Source organism: Ambystoma mexicanum, chromosome 2p (genome assembly GCF_040938575.1).
Source record: "Ambystoma mexicanum isolate Mex_15411 chromosome 2p, UKY_AmexF1_1, whole genome shotgun sequence".
Lineage (NCBI taxonomy): Eukaryota > Metazoa > Chordata > Amphibia > Caudata > Ambystomatidae > Ambystoma > Ambystoma mexicanum.
In genome coordinates, this window is record NC_090923.1 from 909097018 (window position 1) to 909110595 (window position 13578).

Below are 13578 nucleotides of genomic sequence, written 5' to 3' on the forward strand. Positions count from 1 at the left end.
AATTCCAAAAGCCAGTGCCGGCCTTTCACAATGGCCACTCATGATTCAAACAATATTTAACTGAATATCCTCATGGCCTGGTGGCAGAAATGTGGTTAAATATAAAACTATATATACTTATAGAAACATAATGGGAGATACCTTTAAAGCTGCCAAAACCCATACAGATGTCATTTTAATATTTACACTAGGTTTCCACTGATGTACAGTTGCAGGGTCATTTGTGTATTAGCACCTGGGCATGGAAGTTTCACCCTCACAATATAGTGGGACTGGCCCATAAAGCACATTGTTCTCTGCTGTGAAAGCTTTATACTGTCCAGGAAGGTCAGGTCATACCTCCTCAAGGTACAGGGTGAGGTCTGGGTGCTTCACAGAGGCCTCTCCGACACAACGGGGAAGTCAAATTAGATCATTGCTGGAGTTTGTTTGATCTCTGGCATGTAGGAGATGGGGGAAGTATAGTGTCCCTAGGGAGAGGGAAAGGACCGATAAACAGAAGAGTCCAATCATCATGAATAAAGCCAGGCCACATGTCATTCCTGAGACACCCCTAAATTACTGTAGACAAAGATGAACCCCTTATACAAGGCTTAGAATTGACCAATACTCCTGTGATAAAATGACTATAAAAGGGTGTGAGAACCTCCTCTTTAATTGAATTTTCTTTGCATATTTGGATCATCTTCATGGGACCATCTTATTGAAGCCTTTTACAAGGTTCCCTGGAACCTTGTTTGGATAAAGACTGCCCAAAGTACCCAACCATTGGGGTGAACATAGGCACTGCGAAGGAGAGTGTCCAAACTCTTCCACTTAACCATTTCTGGGGAATATTGGAAGTGACCTGCTCTGCAAAAGGCCTGACTACAGCTGGACAGTGGTACCCAGGACTGTAGGATATTTTGTGTAGGTTTGGGGTCTGGCAGTATTTTCTTACCGCCAAAACAAAATAGTAATTTGGCGATCACTTATCTTTGCATTTATATTGGGTTTGGCCTTACCTCTTTTCAGTGACCATGTCTTGTTACACTATATTAGATAATTTTGTAATATACACTATTGGTGGTAATTTCTAGTGGTGAGCATAACTTTCCTGTTCTATTTATGGCCCCAACATACACAAAACCTTCCTTATTCTTATAATATTCTTGTGATCTATAGAGAGCCTTGGACCTACATTCAGAAACACCACAATTTCACACAGAGCGTCATCAATAACCTGTGGTGTTATCACTGATTTATCTACATCAGTGAACTATGCTTCCATAGGCCTCATTACTGATTCATTACTGGTTCATAGACCCCCAGTAATCTATATTTTGTATTAGATTTCACCCAGACTCCATGCACTGGGTGAACACAAGCATACATCTATTTATCACCGCTAATTCTATTATTCCATCTGCATGGGAAACATGACAAATGTACTACCTAAAAATCTTCCCCGTGTCATAAAATGTTATTCCAAAGGCACCAAGAAAAGAGAAAAACAAAAACTCTCTACACGTTCTGCTTTTATATTTTGTGTATTGGAAACAATTGCAATTCAAAATAACATCTTACCAATTACAAATGAAAAGAAGAAAAGAAACAATACAAAAAAAGAGCAACATTCACTTTGCAACATTATCATATGACAAATTAAATGCATGGGATTTCTTTTGCTTTGCTATCCTAACTGCCTAGCATTTTTAGAACACATTTACTGAGTAATCGCATAAAAATAACTTCACTTCGAACTTGGCTGCTTACCAAAAGATTTGTGGTTTTCTCCCCCAGGCGATTTCCTTCAGAAGAGCGGCCCGGTCGGCAGGGGTTGCCTTCGTAATCTCAGTGTCTAAAGTGTGTGTGGCGAGAACATAGGGTTCTCAAGCCAATGTTAAGACGCCAAGATCATCCGTCTCTGGAGCCCAGCAAAAGTGATCTGATTTTCCCTCTGTCATTCTTTCCCCAGCAGAACTCTGCTGCTTACGTGGCATAACTGCCGATGCACTTCCTCCCAATCATATTAGCAGAAAATGTATTCTGTTAACACACTCATGTCCCAAACAATGGTAACTTCAGATTATAATAACTGTATCTTTTTTTTCCAATTTCCTGCTGCCTTCCTGCCTTCTGCATTCAGCACAGCAAGAGAAAATAAGAGATAAAAATGCACGTTTAAAAAACGAATTTCAAAATATGTGCTTTCACCTCACTTTGTACATGGGACTACATTATAATGTTAATGAGTTAGCATTAGTGATTAGTACTTGTTAATTAAATCAGTCATTTATATAAATAATATTCAATAATGTAGTTCTTTATGAATGAGGAAATCCAGAGAAAGAAAAAAAAGGATGCACATTTACTCTCTGTAATTTTATATTGGGCTTTGGCTGCATCATGAATTCCATACCTTGCATGGCCCCAGCCACATATTCACCTGTTATACTGGCAACATAGGACTGGCTCTATGTGTATGCCACATTATTGCTGGTAACAAGATGCCATCACATTCAGTGAGTTGCTATAAGCATCAAGGCACTATACTTCAAAGCACTATAAGTTACACTACATTATCCCTCCTTTTCTGACAATGTGGCAGTGGTCCAAGCCACAATTGGAAGAAACCCAACTTGCGCTCCTTTTTCTTTTTTCATCATAGCAATTCAACAAAACGAATATTCACATTTTTTACAATAAATCACTGTTTAACCACCATAAAATCAAAACTCATCTCAAAGAAGTCCATCAGTTCTTATAAAATATTTTACATATTTCTTTCCAACTGACATGTCCATAGTCCAGTGTTTTGTTTTTATACTTGAAGTCAATCATAAAACAATAAAATAAAATAAATAATTAAAACAAAGAATTAACATAACAAATTAAATTAATTAATTAAAATAATAAAGATGTGGAACTCCATACTTCCAGGATACATCTGAATTAATGCACCCAAAACACTGCAGTTTATTGTTCCTCTACTGTTGTCCACCTCTGAGACGTCCCAACCAGCAACATCACATCATCTGGTTCTTTTGGGGAATTCTTTCATTCTGGCATTCTTGGATGCTTTTCAATAGAAGTCATCTTTTTTTTTGCGTCCCGGTTACTTTGTCTTCAAGTTACTTCGGAGGCAGGCATCACTTGATCTTTATCCCGTGGACTCCAGGACTCCATTGCCTCCCGTGTCCTCCGGTCCTGTGACCTCTGACCTCAAAACACAGGTTAGTGTTCTAAATCAAATAGAAAAGAAACTGATTAAGTATATAGCACAGTACTAATTTCACCCTTTTACCAAAAATAAAATATCTATGTATTCAAAAATATTTCACCCTTTTTCTTTCGCTTTCTGAAATTAAGCACATGTTAGAGAGAAAACAAACATACATAAAGCATCATTGATCATTTAACATTTTCAAGTTTGTAAAAATAATTTCATTAGTTTCACCCCTCTTTTAATGATCATCACATATAGTCTTTTTATTCACATCTATTCCATTACAACAATCACTTCTATTTTTATTTCTCTGTTATTGGGCCCTGTGAATAGACTCATGTGTCTACTTTCATGTATTTAAGGGACCTGATCTGTTTCTACACGCTCAAGTCTCTTTACCTCATGCTTGGGGTGCCAGGGCATAATTTGGTTAACATGAACAAATTGTTCTGTTACCCTTTCACCTTCAGTTCTCAAAATATTATAGACCACTGGGGATACTTTATCTATAATTTGAAATGGCCCCTGCCAGGCTGCTAGAAATTTAGAATTTTTCTGTTTACCTTTTCCAAAATGAAATTTATACACCTGATCCCCCAAACTATACTCTTTCACCGATGTCTTTTTATCATAATATGATTTTGCACTGTCAGCAGCCCTTTCCAAATTCCGCTGCACAAAAGCAAATGCATGTTGTAAATGCTTCCGCAGTTCTTCCATATATTCATGAACTGTAGATGTGCTTACAAATGTCTGCTCATGTGTCCTGTATAGCAGGTGTTGCAGCAACACCGTTTTCCTACCTGCCAATACTTCTTGAGGGCTGATACCTGTTGCTTTGGCAGGAGTTGATCTGATTGCCATCAAAACCAGAGGTAAAAGTAAATCCCAGCTGGAACCTGCCTCTGCCACAAACTTCTTTAATATATCCACAACAGACCTATTACAGCGTTCAATTCCAACAGAAGAAGCGGGTCTATATGCAATATGTAGCTTTCTTTTTACTCCCAGTATTTGCCACACCTTACTGATTAAAGCGCTTGTGAAATGACTTCCTTGGTCTGAGTCTATTCTTTGTGGTAACTCAAATCTTGAAAATATAAGATTTACCAGTAACATAGCTGCTGTTTGCGCACTACAATCTGGTGCAGGAATACACTCTATCCATTTTGATATTAAACAACCACACTCAAAATATACAGGTTCCCCCTGCTCAACCTTTTTACAGGCCCTATATAGTCTATTTGCAAATCTGACCATGGAAGAGTTAAGCTTCTTTTCATTAATGGGGCTCTACGCATTGGTGAAGCAGGTTTACATTGGGCACATACTAGACATCCTCTACTGTATAGTTCCACATCTTGGAACATATGTGGCCAATAAGCATAATCTTTAAGTATCTCAAATGTTTTTTGTGAACCTCTGTGTCCTGCAGTTATTGCATCATGTGCATGGTGTAGCATTAGCCCTCTGAATGAAATGGGCACCACCCACTGTATTTGTCCTGTTATGGACTCCCTAATCATGAGTCCATCCTGTAGTATAATGTGTTTCTTATTCTTTAATAGCACCCTCAACTCTTCTTTTCCCATACAATCATTTTATGTTAAAGGGTTTTGTTCAGGGTCTAACAAATGATTATAATAGATTCCCTAAATTGGATCATCTTTTTGTGCCTTAATCAGATCTTGATCTCGTGTATCATAACTCCACTGTACCACTGGTTGATCTACCTCTTTTGGAGCTTTAGAGCGTGTAACTGCATCAACTTGTATTTCACCAAGTAAATGTTCAATAGGCAGCAACTCTCCCATCACAGCCCCAATTTTAGCTAAATGATCTGCTTTATCATTTCCCTCCTTATCCTCTCCTGGAGTTTTTAAATGTCCACGAATTTCCCTCCAGTATATTGTTAAATCATTCTCTTACACCAATTTGTCTAAGGTTTGTATCATTTGTCCATGTTTACAGGGCTTTTTTTGTATGTAATCATGCCTCTCGCTTTCCAGCCGGGCAAATATTCCACAAAACTATTTCGTGAATAATCAGAATCAGTCACCAGGACAATTTCACTAAATTTATTATCAACTGCAGTAGTAATTGCTTTATAAATGGATGCCAATTCCGCTACTTGACTGCTCCTAGCCCCAATTCTCACCCCTATACTGGGAATGCCTTCACATTTCAACCAGACATTTCCTATTCCTGACACCAATTGTTTATTACTGTCATTTTCAATGTGAAAAGCACAACCGTCAACATATACAGTTGGCAAATCCTTGCATGTCTTTTCATCAAAAGCTTTGTGTGGTGATTGCTCAAATTCATGTAAACTAGATTCCACTTCTACTTCGTTTGATACATGTTCAGCTGCACAGTCATGTAGATCTGCCAAACCTTGAGCAACTGGGCTCTTTTAATTTTGGCCATACCTCACTTCTACAGGAAAACCTTGCAATGCCAGTGTCCATGAAGTAATTCTGGACTGTGCTAGGTTGCCTGACCTAATTCTTTTACTCTCTAAAAACTCCAAAGGTTGATGATTTGTCTCAATAATTACCTTTTCTCCCTGAACAATGGGGCAGAAATGTTGTAGCGCCCACACAGTGGTCAAAAGGGCCTTTTCACATTAACTGAATTTAATTTCAACTTGGGACAATGCCTTACTTGCATAAGCAATGGTTTTGTGATTCAAATCATGTTTTGTGATAACACTGCTGACATACAATGTTCAGAGAAACCTATTTCTATAAAGAAATCCCTATCCTTTGTGGGGTATGCTAAACATGGTGCCTTTATAAGACATTCTTTTAATTTAGCTACTGCCTCAGACTGCTCTTTTTCCCATTTCCAGGGTGTATTCAACTTTAGTAGTTTAGTCAATGGTTGAGTAATCTCAGCATAACTTTCAATAAACTTTCTGTTATAGCCCGTCATTCCTAATAAACTTTAATCCTTTCACACTTTTAGGATCTTTCAGCTTTTGTATGGCTTCTACCTTCTTCTTTTGTGGGTTTAGTCTATGTTCAGTCACTTCATGGCCTAGAAAATTCACTTTTTTCTTGCACCATTGTGCTTTTTGTAAAGATACTTTGGCACCTGCCTTTTGCAATTGGCCAAGAACATGTCTAATTTCATCAAAATGGCTTTTCAAGTTTTCATTTTTTATCAGGACATCATCCACGTAAACTATGGTTCCTCTTTCCGCTGCACCAGGCATAGTCTTTCTCAAAAATATTCCAAATTGACTCCCACTATTAATGTACCCGAATGGAACTCTAACCCATGCGTATTGGGTTTTATCAAATGAAAATGAAAATAAATTCTGAATCTCCTCTGCCAATGGCACGCACCAATATCCAGATGTGAGATCTAATGTAGTAAACACTTTTGAGCCATGCACCTGAGCCAGGCCTTGATCAATGAATGGCAGTGGCCATCTGGACACTAGCACTCTTTTATTTAATTCTCTCAAATCTTCACATAGACGCCATTGACCATTTGGCTTTAACACACCTAATATAGGTGTATTGGATGTGCTATGAATAGGCCTGATAATTCCCCGAGACTTCAAATTTTTAATTATTTCTGCCAATGACTCTAACCATGCCAGTGGTAATCTATATTGGCGCACATATACTGGGCTTCTACTACACCGTTCCGGTAGTGTGGCAACATGTAAATTAGTTAGGTCGCAATCATAAGCATCTTTAGCAAAGACATCTTTAAACGCCATAAATATTTTTCTCAGTTCATTTTTATCTTCATCGCTATCGCATGCATCTGCTGATAAAATATGCTCCCCTACCAGTTTTGAAAATTCTGGGAAATCTTCCAGTGGAGGAATCTCTGTGTTTTCTTCTAACTGTGTGGCTGTTTCTCTCTGTAAAGCTGCCACTTTTAAATATTTTGGCATATCAGCTTCCACTTCAATGGACTGATTTTCTGTTTCCTTTTCATTTAAGTCAAATACTATATATCCTTTTGATGACAGCACACTGTCTAATTTGAATCATAAGGGTACACAGATTGAATTTTAAAGATTCCTTTGGGCTGAGAATCCAGGTACTCTGACAACACACCCCTGGCATCTACATACCTTTTAGGGATATTTCCAATCACCATGCTATTTAGATCTGCAGTATAATGTGATTTTTGTATGGCCATTTCTAATGAAGAATTTTCCTCTAAATGAATATCTTGACACCCTTTAGTATTCACCATAATTTTCACAGACCCTTCACCAACATCTATCAATGGAATGTATTCATAGTCCAGGCCTTGCTGTTTCATGGATTCATTCAAGCACACAAATGCATCAGAATCCTTCATCTGTTGTCCATTTTTGCATGTTAGCATTATGGCAACCTGCTTGGTGAATGCAGGGATAATAGTATCCTTCCTCAGCTGTAATTCAATTGTATATGGGACCAGCTCTGATCAATGATATGCCCTTCTTTTGTCTTCAAATTCAGGTGCCGGGCCACCTAGCCGTGACCATATTTTTTGATTAAGAAAATCTAACAACATACACATTCTGTGCATGATATCATTGCCCATGTAAAAGTCATTTTGTGTCCCACTCACTATCCACACATTATGGTGAATTGTTTTCTGTCCAATACTATTCAAGCGCTAGTATGGCTTTTACTACTTTAGAACAGTCATTTATACCAATGTGAACCCATGGTTGCTCATCTTCTATGTGCTTTTCAGCAAGAGTAGTAATGTGTTTTTCTGTGTCTGTTTTAGGAGTAGTATGTGTGAGTTGTAATGTGTGCTCATCTATTGCTGTTTGCCATTTTTTCCTAGGGTCTAAATAAATTTGTACAGATTGTCTCTCATTTTTGTTTCTCATTTTCACTTTGCATTTTATTTGACATATCAAGATAACAGTGACGCTAGGTATACAGCTATTCTGGAGATATACCTCTACTGCATCATTTGTTTTGGCAACGTGTGGCATTCATTTATATTGCTGTTCTGTGATTTTATTTTTTTAGGACTCAATGGGCCTCATTACGAGTCCGGCGGTAACCGCAGCGGTAAAATCACCTGGTTACCGCCGGACTCGTATTACCATTCCGCCTCCGTGATTCCTGGAATTACCGGGGCATTACAACCCCGGTTTTCCGGGAATCACGGAGGCAGAATGGTGTTAATCCCCATTCCCATTGAGTCGGATCATGGAAACACCGGCAGAATCTCGTAATGCTGCCGGTGTTTACTCGTCCGCCTGCAGGCGGGCAATGTTAAACCCGCCAGGTCAGACCTGGCGGGAACATCACCTCCCGCCTGCAGGGTTTGTGATCGCCCGGCATGGAAACAACGGTGGCGGCGGGTTTACCGCCACCGTTGTTTCCATACCGGGCTATTTGTAATGAGGCCCAATGTTTTTTTGGTTAATGACCACAGTACTCCATTCACCCCATCTATGAGGGGAGACAATCTTTTCAGGCAATCTGTACCCACCAGAAATGGAATTTCACAAATAGATGTGATCAATACCTCCTGTTTCATTCTGTGTTTTCCTATTTTTATGTCAACCTCGGTAACACCTATAATAGGCACCTCCTCCCCATTAAAATTATGCACAGGACCTTCATTTTGCCTCACTGTGATCTGATTCTGTGGAGATCTCCCCTCATTAATACTTTTTACCAATTCTTTGGACATAATTGTGGCCTGTGCGCCAGTGTCAATCATTGCAAATTTATTGCATTTCTCTGCAGTGATGGGAGCATAATACCTGTCTTCAACTTCCTCTAACACACATAAGAAGTGCAAATTCTTACTGATTTCAGGACTCACCTTTCTCAGGCCTTTTTCACTTTTGGCTAAACACATTGGTAAATGGAAAGATATTTTTCCCACCTTTCTGTCCATTTCTGTGTGAGACACTTTAGTCATTTCCCCATGTTCGGAGGTTTTTTGCAGTGTGGCCACTGTTCGCCCATCCATCCAGGTATCATCAGAGGTCACATTACAATCCTCCAACTGAACATGTTTAACAAACATCACTTGGCAATTTGCATTGTCAAACTCTGTGCATTTTTGATCATTTAGTATGGTACCAATCCTTTTAACTTCTTCAAAAATATGTGGCTCAAAGAATTCTTCAGGTGATTGACCTGTACCCTCCTTTTGAGTATTTCTTTTTTCTGCCTGTGTTTGGTTATTGTTTTGATTGCCCAGGTAAGGTGTTATAGCATCCCCACTTACTCCCTGTTCACTGGTATTCCCCATACATGAGTCATTCTTCTTAAATGTGTCTCTTTGTTCTATTGGAATTTCAGGTTTTCCTGTTTCATTTGTACAAATCTCCAACGTTTGATTTAGCTCTAGGTTAAACCGAACTTCCTTCATATAGGTATTTGCACTTTCTGTCACATGTTCATTTACCGGTATCTTTATCTTTGAATCTTTAGACATCTCAGAGTCATGATGCAAAATCACGTCAGGGCAATCTGTGTTCTTAGCATTGCAGGTATCATTAATACTTAGTCACTTATCAGAAACCACCCGGTCAGTGCTATGGCCTTCTGCCCCCTCCTTTGATGACTGTTTTTGTGCTGTACAGAGCTTTCCTATTTGCTCAGCCAACATTTTCACTTGGGCCTCGAGACACTGGAATCTTTCCATTTCTCTAGAATCCTCTCTCTGTGGCCTAGATCAATATTGGTTGTTTTCCCCTTGATTGGATCTATTCTGATACCTCTCAGGGGAATGATTTCTATTGGGCTTGTTCCTGAACTCTTGATTCATATGTGGAGGGGAGCGAGGTGCACCCAACCTTTGGTTGTAGTCCCCTGGTGGTGGTGAATCATTGTATTGACGTGGAGCATAATTCATATTCTGCCTCATGTCTTGTCTCTCATGTTGTGGGTACTGACCCCTATGTTGATTCCCATTATCAGTAAATCGATCCACATATCGAGGTTATCCTGATTACCATATATCATGGTGTTGGGATCAAATCTGCTCTGTGTCCCCAATGTCTGGTAGGGACCATTATTTCTTTGATCCTGACTTTGTCTCTGATTATTATTCATATCTAACATATTAGGCCGATAGCCTGCTCGCGGCCTATCTCCTAAGTACCTAGGGCTAATGTAGCTCTCCCTATTACTAGGATCATGTGATTGGAACATTGGTGCAGGAATTGACAACCTTTGTTGATTACCCCTTTGTTCAGGTGTCAAATTATTTTTACCTGGACGTTGAGCAGGCTCAAGGGACATTTTGGCTGACCTGATTTCCATCACTGTTGCTGAGGGTTCTTTAGATTTTGGTCTAGTGTCTTTCATTTTATCATTTTTTCTACCCTGACAATAGAGTACCTCATATAGTTTTGTGCTTTGGTGTACAATCCATTCAAGTGATTTGTCACGTTCAAATTCACAGACCAACTGTGATAAGATGTCTTTCTGTAGCCCATAGAAGTAGGCAGTTTTAAACTCATGAGAATTGTGGTCAAAAGATACATCAAAGCGAGAAAAAGCTCTTTTTAATTCTTATAAAATTGGTGAGGTGATGTATTATACCCAGCAGTAATCGTGTAAGCAACTTTCTTCGCCTCCTGTAATGACTGGAAAGGAGAAAAATGACGTCTAATCTCTTTTTCAAACTCAGCCCATTTCTTATTCTGCTGTTCATTTAATCCCCTTATGATACTGGCTGTGGGAGCATCTAGAGTTAAATGAAAATACTGTCTGTATTGTTCCTTCGGTATCTGGAGGGCTTTAAATATGTCATGCACCGCTTCTAAGTGATCCTCTATGCAGCATTCCCCTCCCTTTTTAAATGGTTTGATCAGAGCTTTGATGGATTTCATTATCTTTATGGGGCTACTCGTTGCAATGCATGGAATTGCACTACTTGGTGATTGAACCCTGGTTCCAGGTGTATGGGATTGGTGGGGGCCCCCAATGGGTGTATCAGATCCCCCAAGTGCGCTGCAACCAAGTTCAGTCACCGACCCACTCACTGGGGCACTAGCTCTTTGGGTAGAAATAGGATTCACCTCAACTCCATTGAATGTGGTGCCCTGCCGTCTATCCTAGGACCTGGAAATTCACATTTGCTGTTCCAAATCCTTACACTTCTTAAGGAGCCTGTCTGCCTCTTTTTGCAAATAGTTGTTTTCCTCACTCATTTTATTAATTACCTCCTGCATATCGCAAATTTGCATTTGGCATTCATTGAATTCTTTGTTTCTCTTGTCTCTTTCTTGAAATATTTTAACCATTTCCGGTTCAACATTTTGAATATCACTTTCTTTTTCACAATGTTCTTTTTGTAAAATCTGCATTCCCAAAGCAACCTCATCTTTGTCTTGTCTAATATTGCCTACCAACGCTTTTAAATGTACCACTTCTTGTTCACTATCCTCAAACTGTTTCTTGCTTTTAGACAATTGAGTATCAAGATCCCTACATTTTAACTGCATGTCTTTTTGACATACCTCCAATTCTGCTCTTAACATTTCCTCCTTTTTACTTGCCCCATCTATATCAGCTTTTAACCTGTTAATCAATTTAGTATCATTTTCTTGCATCCGCAGGGACCTATTCAAAATAAACCATGTCTTGGCGCATAGCCGTATCAGACAATCTTTCTCTGCATGCTTATCAGCTGCATTTAATAATCTCAGAAGGCAGACCGGAATTATGCTGCCTTCTGCAAAAATGCTGTCTAGTGGTTCTTTCTGTACTTCACCATAAATACGGTCATGTCATTCTGTGGCATTATTTGATGACCATGTCCCATGAGCATATAACTTTGCCTCCAGATATTGTACTAGTTCTGAGAATGTGGCTACTATTTGAGACATTCTGAAATTCACTTTTAGTGACACACTGCTATTATGAAATGGGTTTCCTCTAATACATGGATGGTGGTGTGAGACACACTTGCCACGCCCAGTAGGTGCTCTATGATCACTTTCCCGGCCTGCAACACACCATATATATGTGGGATATTTTGTGCAGGTTTGAGGTCTGGCAGTATTTTCTTACCGCTAAAAAGAAAAAATAGTAATTTGGCGATGAATTATCTTTGCCTTTAGATTGGGTTTGGCCTTACCTCTTTTCAGTGACCATGTCTTGTTATACTATATTAGATAATTTAATAATATACACTATTGGTGGTAATTTCTAGTGGTGAGCATACCCTTCCTGTTTTATTTATGGCCCAACATACACAAAACCTTCCTTATTCTTATAATATTCTTGTGATCTATAGAGAGCCTTGGACCTACATTCAGAAACAACACAATTTCACACAGAGCATCATCAATAACCTGTGGTGTTATCACTGATTTATCTACATCAGTGAACTATGCTTCCATAGGCCCCATTACTGATTCATTACTGGTTCATAGACACCCAGTAATCTATATTTTATATTAGATTTCACCCAGACACCATGCACTGGGTGAACACATGCATACATCTATTTATCACCGCTAATTATATTATTCCATCTGCATGGGAAACATGACAAATGTACTATCTAAAAATCTTCCCTGTGTCATAAAATGTTATTCCAAAGGCACCAAGAAAAGAGAAAAACAAAAACTCTCTGCACGTTCTGCTTTTATATTTTGTGTATTAGAAACAATTGCAATTCAACATAACATCTTACCAATGACATCCTGTTGTTCTCTGTAATAAAAACAAGAAAAGAAACAATACAAAAACAGAGCAACATTCACTTTGCAACATTATCATATGACAAATTAAAGGCATGGGATTTCTTTGGCTTTGCTATCCTAACTGCCTAGCATTTTAGAACGCATTCGCCAAGCAATCGCATAAAAATAACCTCAATTCGAACTTGGCTGCTTCCCAAAAGATTTGTGTTTTTCTCCCCCAGGCGATTTCATTCAGAAGAGCGGCCCAGTCGGCAGGGGTTGCCTTCGTAATCTCAGTGTCTAAAGTGTGTGTGGCAAGAACATAGGGTTCTCAAGCCAATGTTAAGACACCAAGATCATCCGTCTCTGGAGCCCAGCAAAAGCGATCTGATCTTCCCTCTGTCATTCTTTCCCCAGCAAAACTCTGTTCCGTCCCATTCTGCTTACGTGGCATAACTGCAGATACACTTCCTTCCAATCATATTAGTAGAAAATGTATTCTGTTAACAACCTCATGTCCCAAACAATGGTAGCTTCAGATTATATTAACAGTATCTTTTTCGATTTCCTGCTGCCTTCCTGCCTTCTGCATTCAGCACAGCAAGAGAAAAGAAGAGAGAAAAATGCATGTTTAAAAAACGAATTTCAAAATATGTATTTTCACCTCACTTTGTACATGGGACTACATCATAATGTTAATTAGTTAGCATTAGTGATTAGTACTTGTAAATTAAAT

At 38.9% G+C, this 13578-nt stretch overlaps 1 long non-coding RNA gene across 1 annotated transcript in view; it reads right to left on the minus strand.

The window, feature by feature from the left end:
• Positions 1–1510: 1510 nt before the first annotated feature.
• LOC138566896 (uncharacterized) overlaps positions 1511–13578 on the minus strand; it is a 128980-nt gene continuing 116912 nt past the window's right edge. The window contains exon 2 of the long non-coding RNA XR_011302055.1: positions 1511–3224. This is a non-coding gene — a long non-coding RNA (uncharacterized lncRNA). The remainder of the gene's footprint in view (positions 3225–13578) is intronic.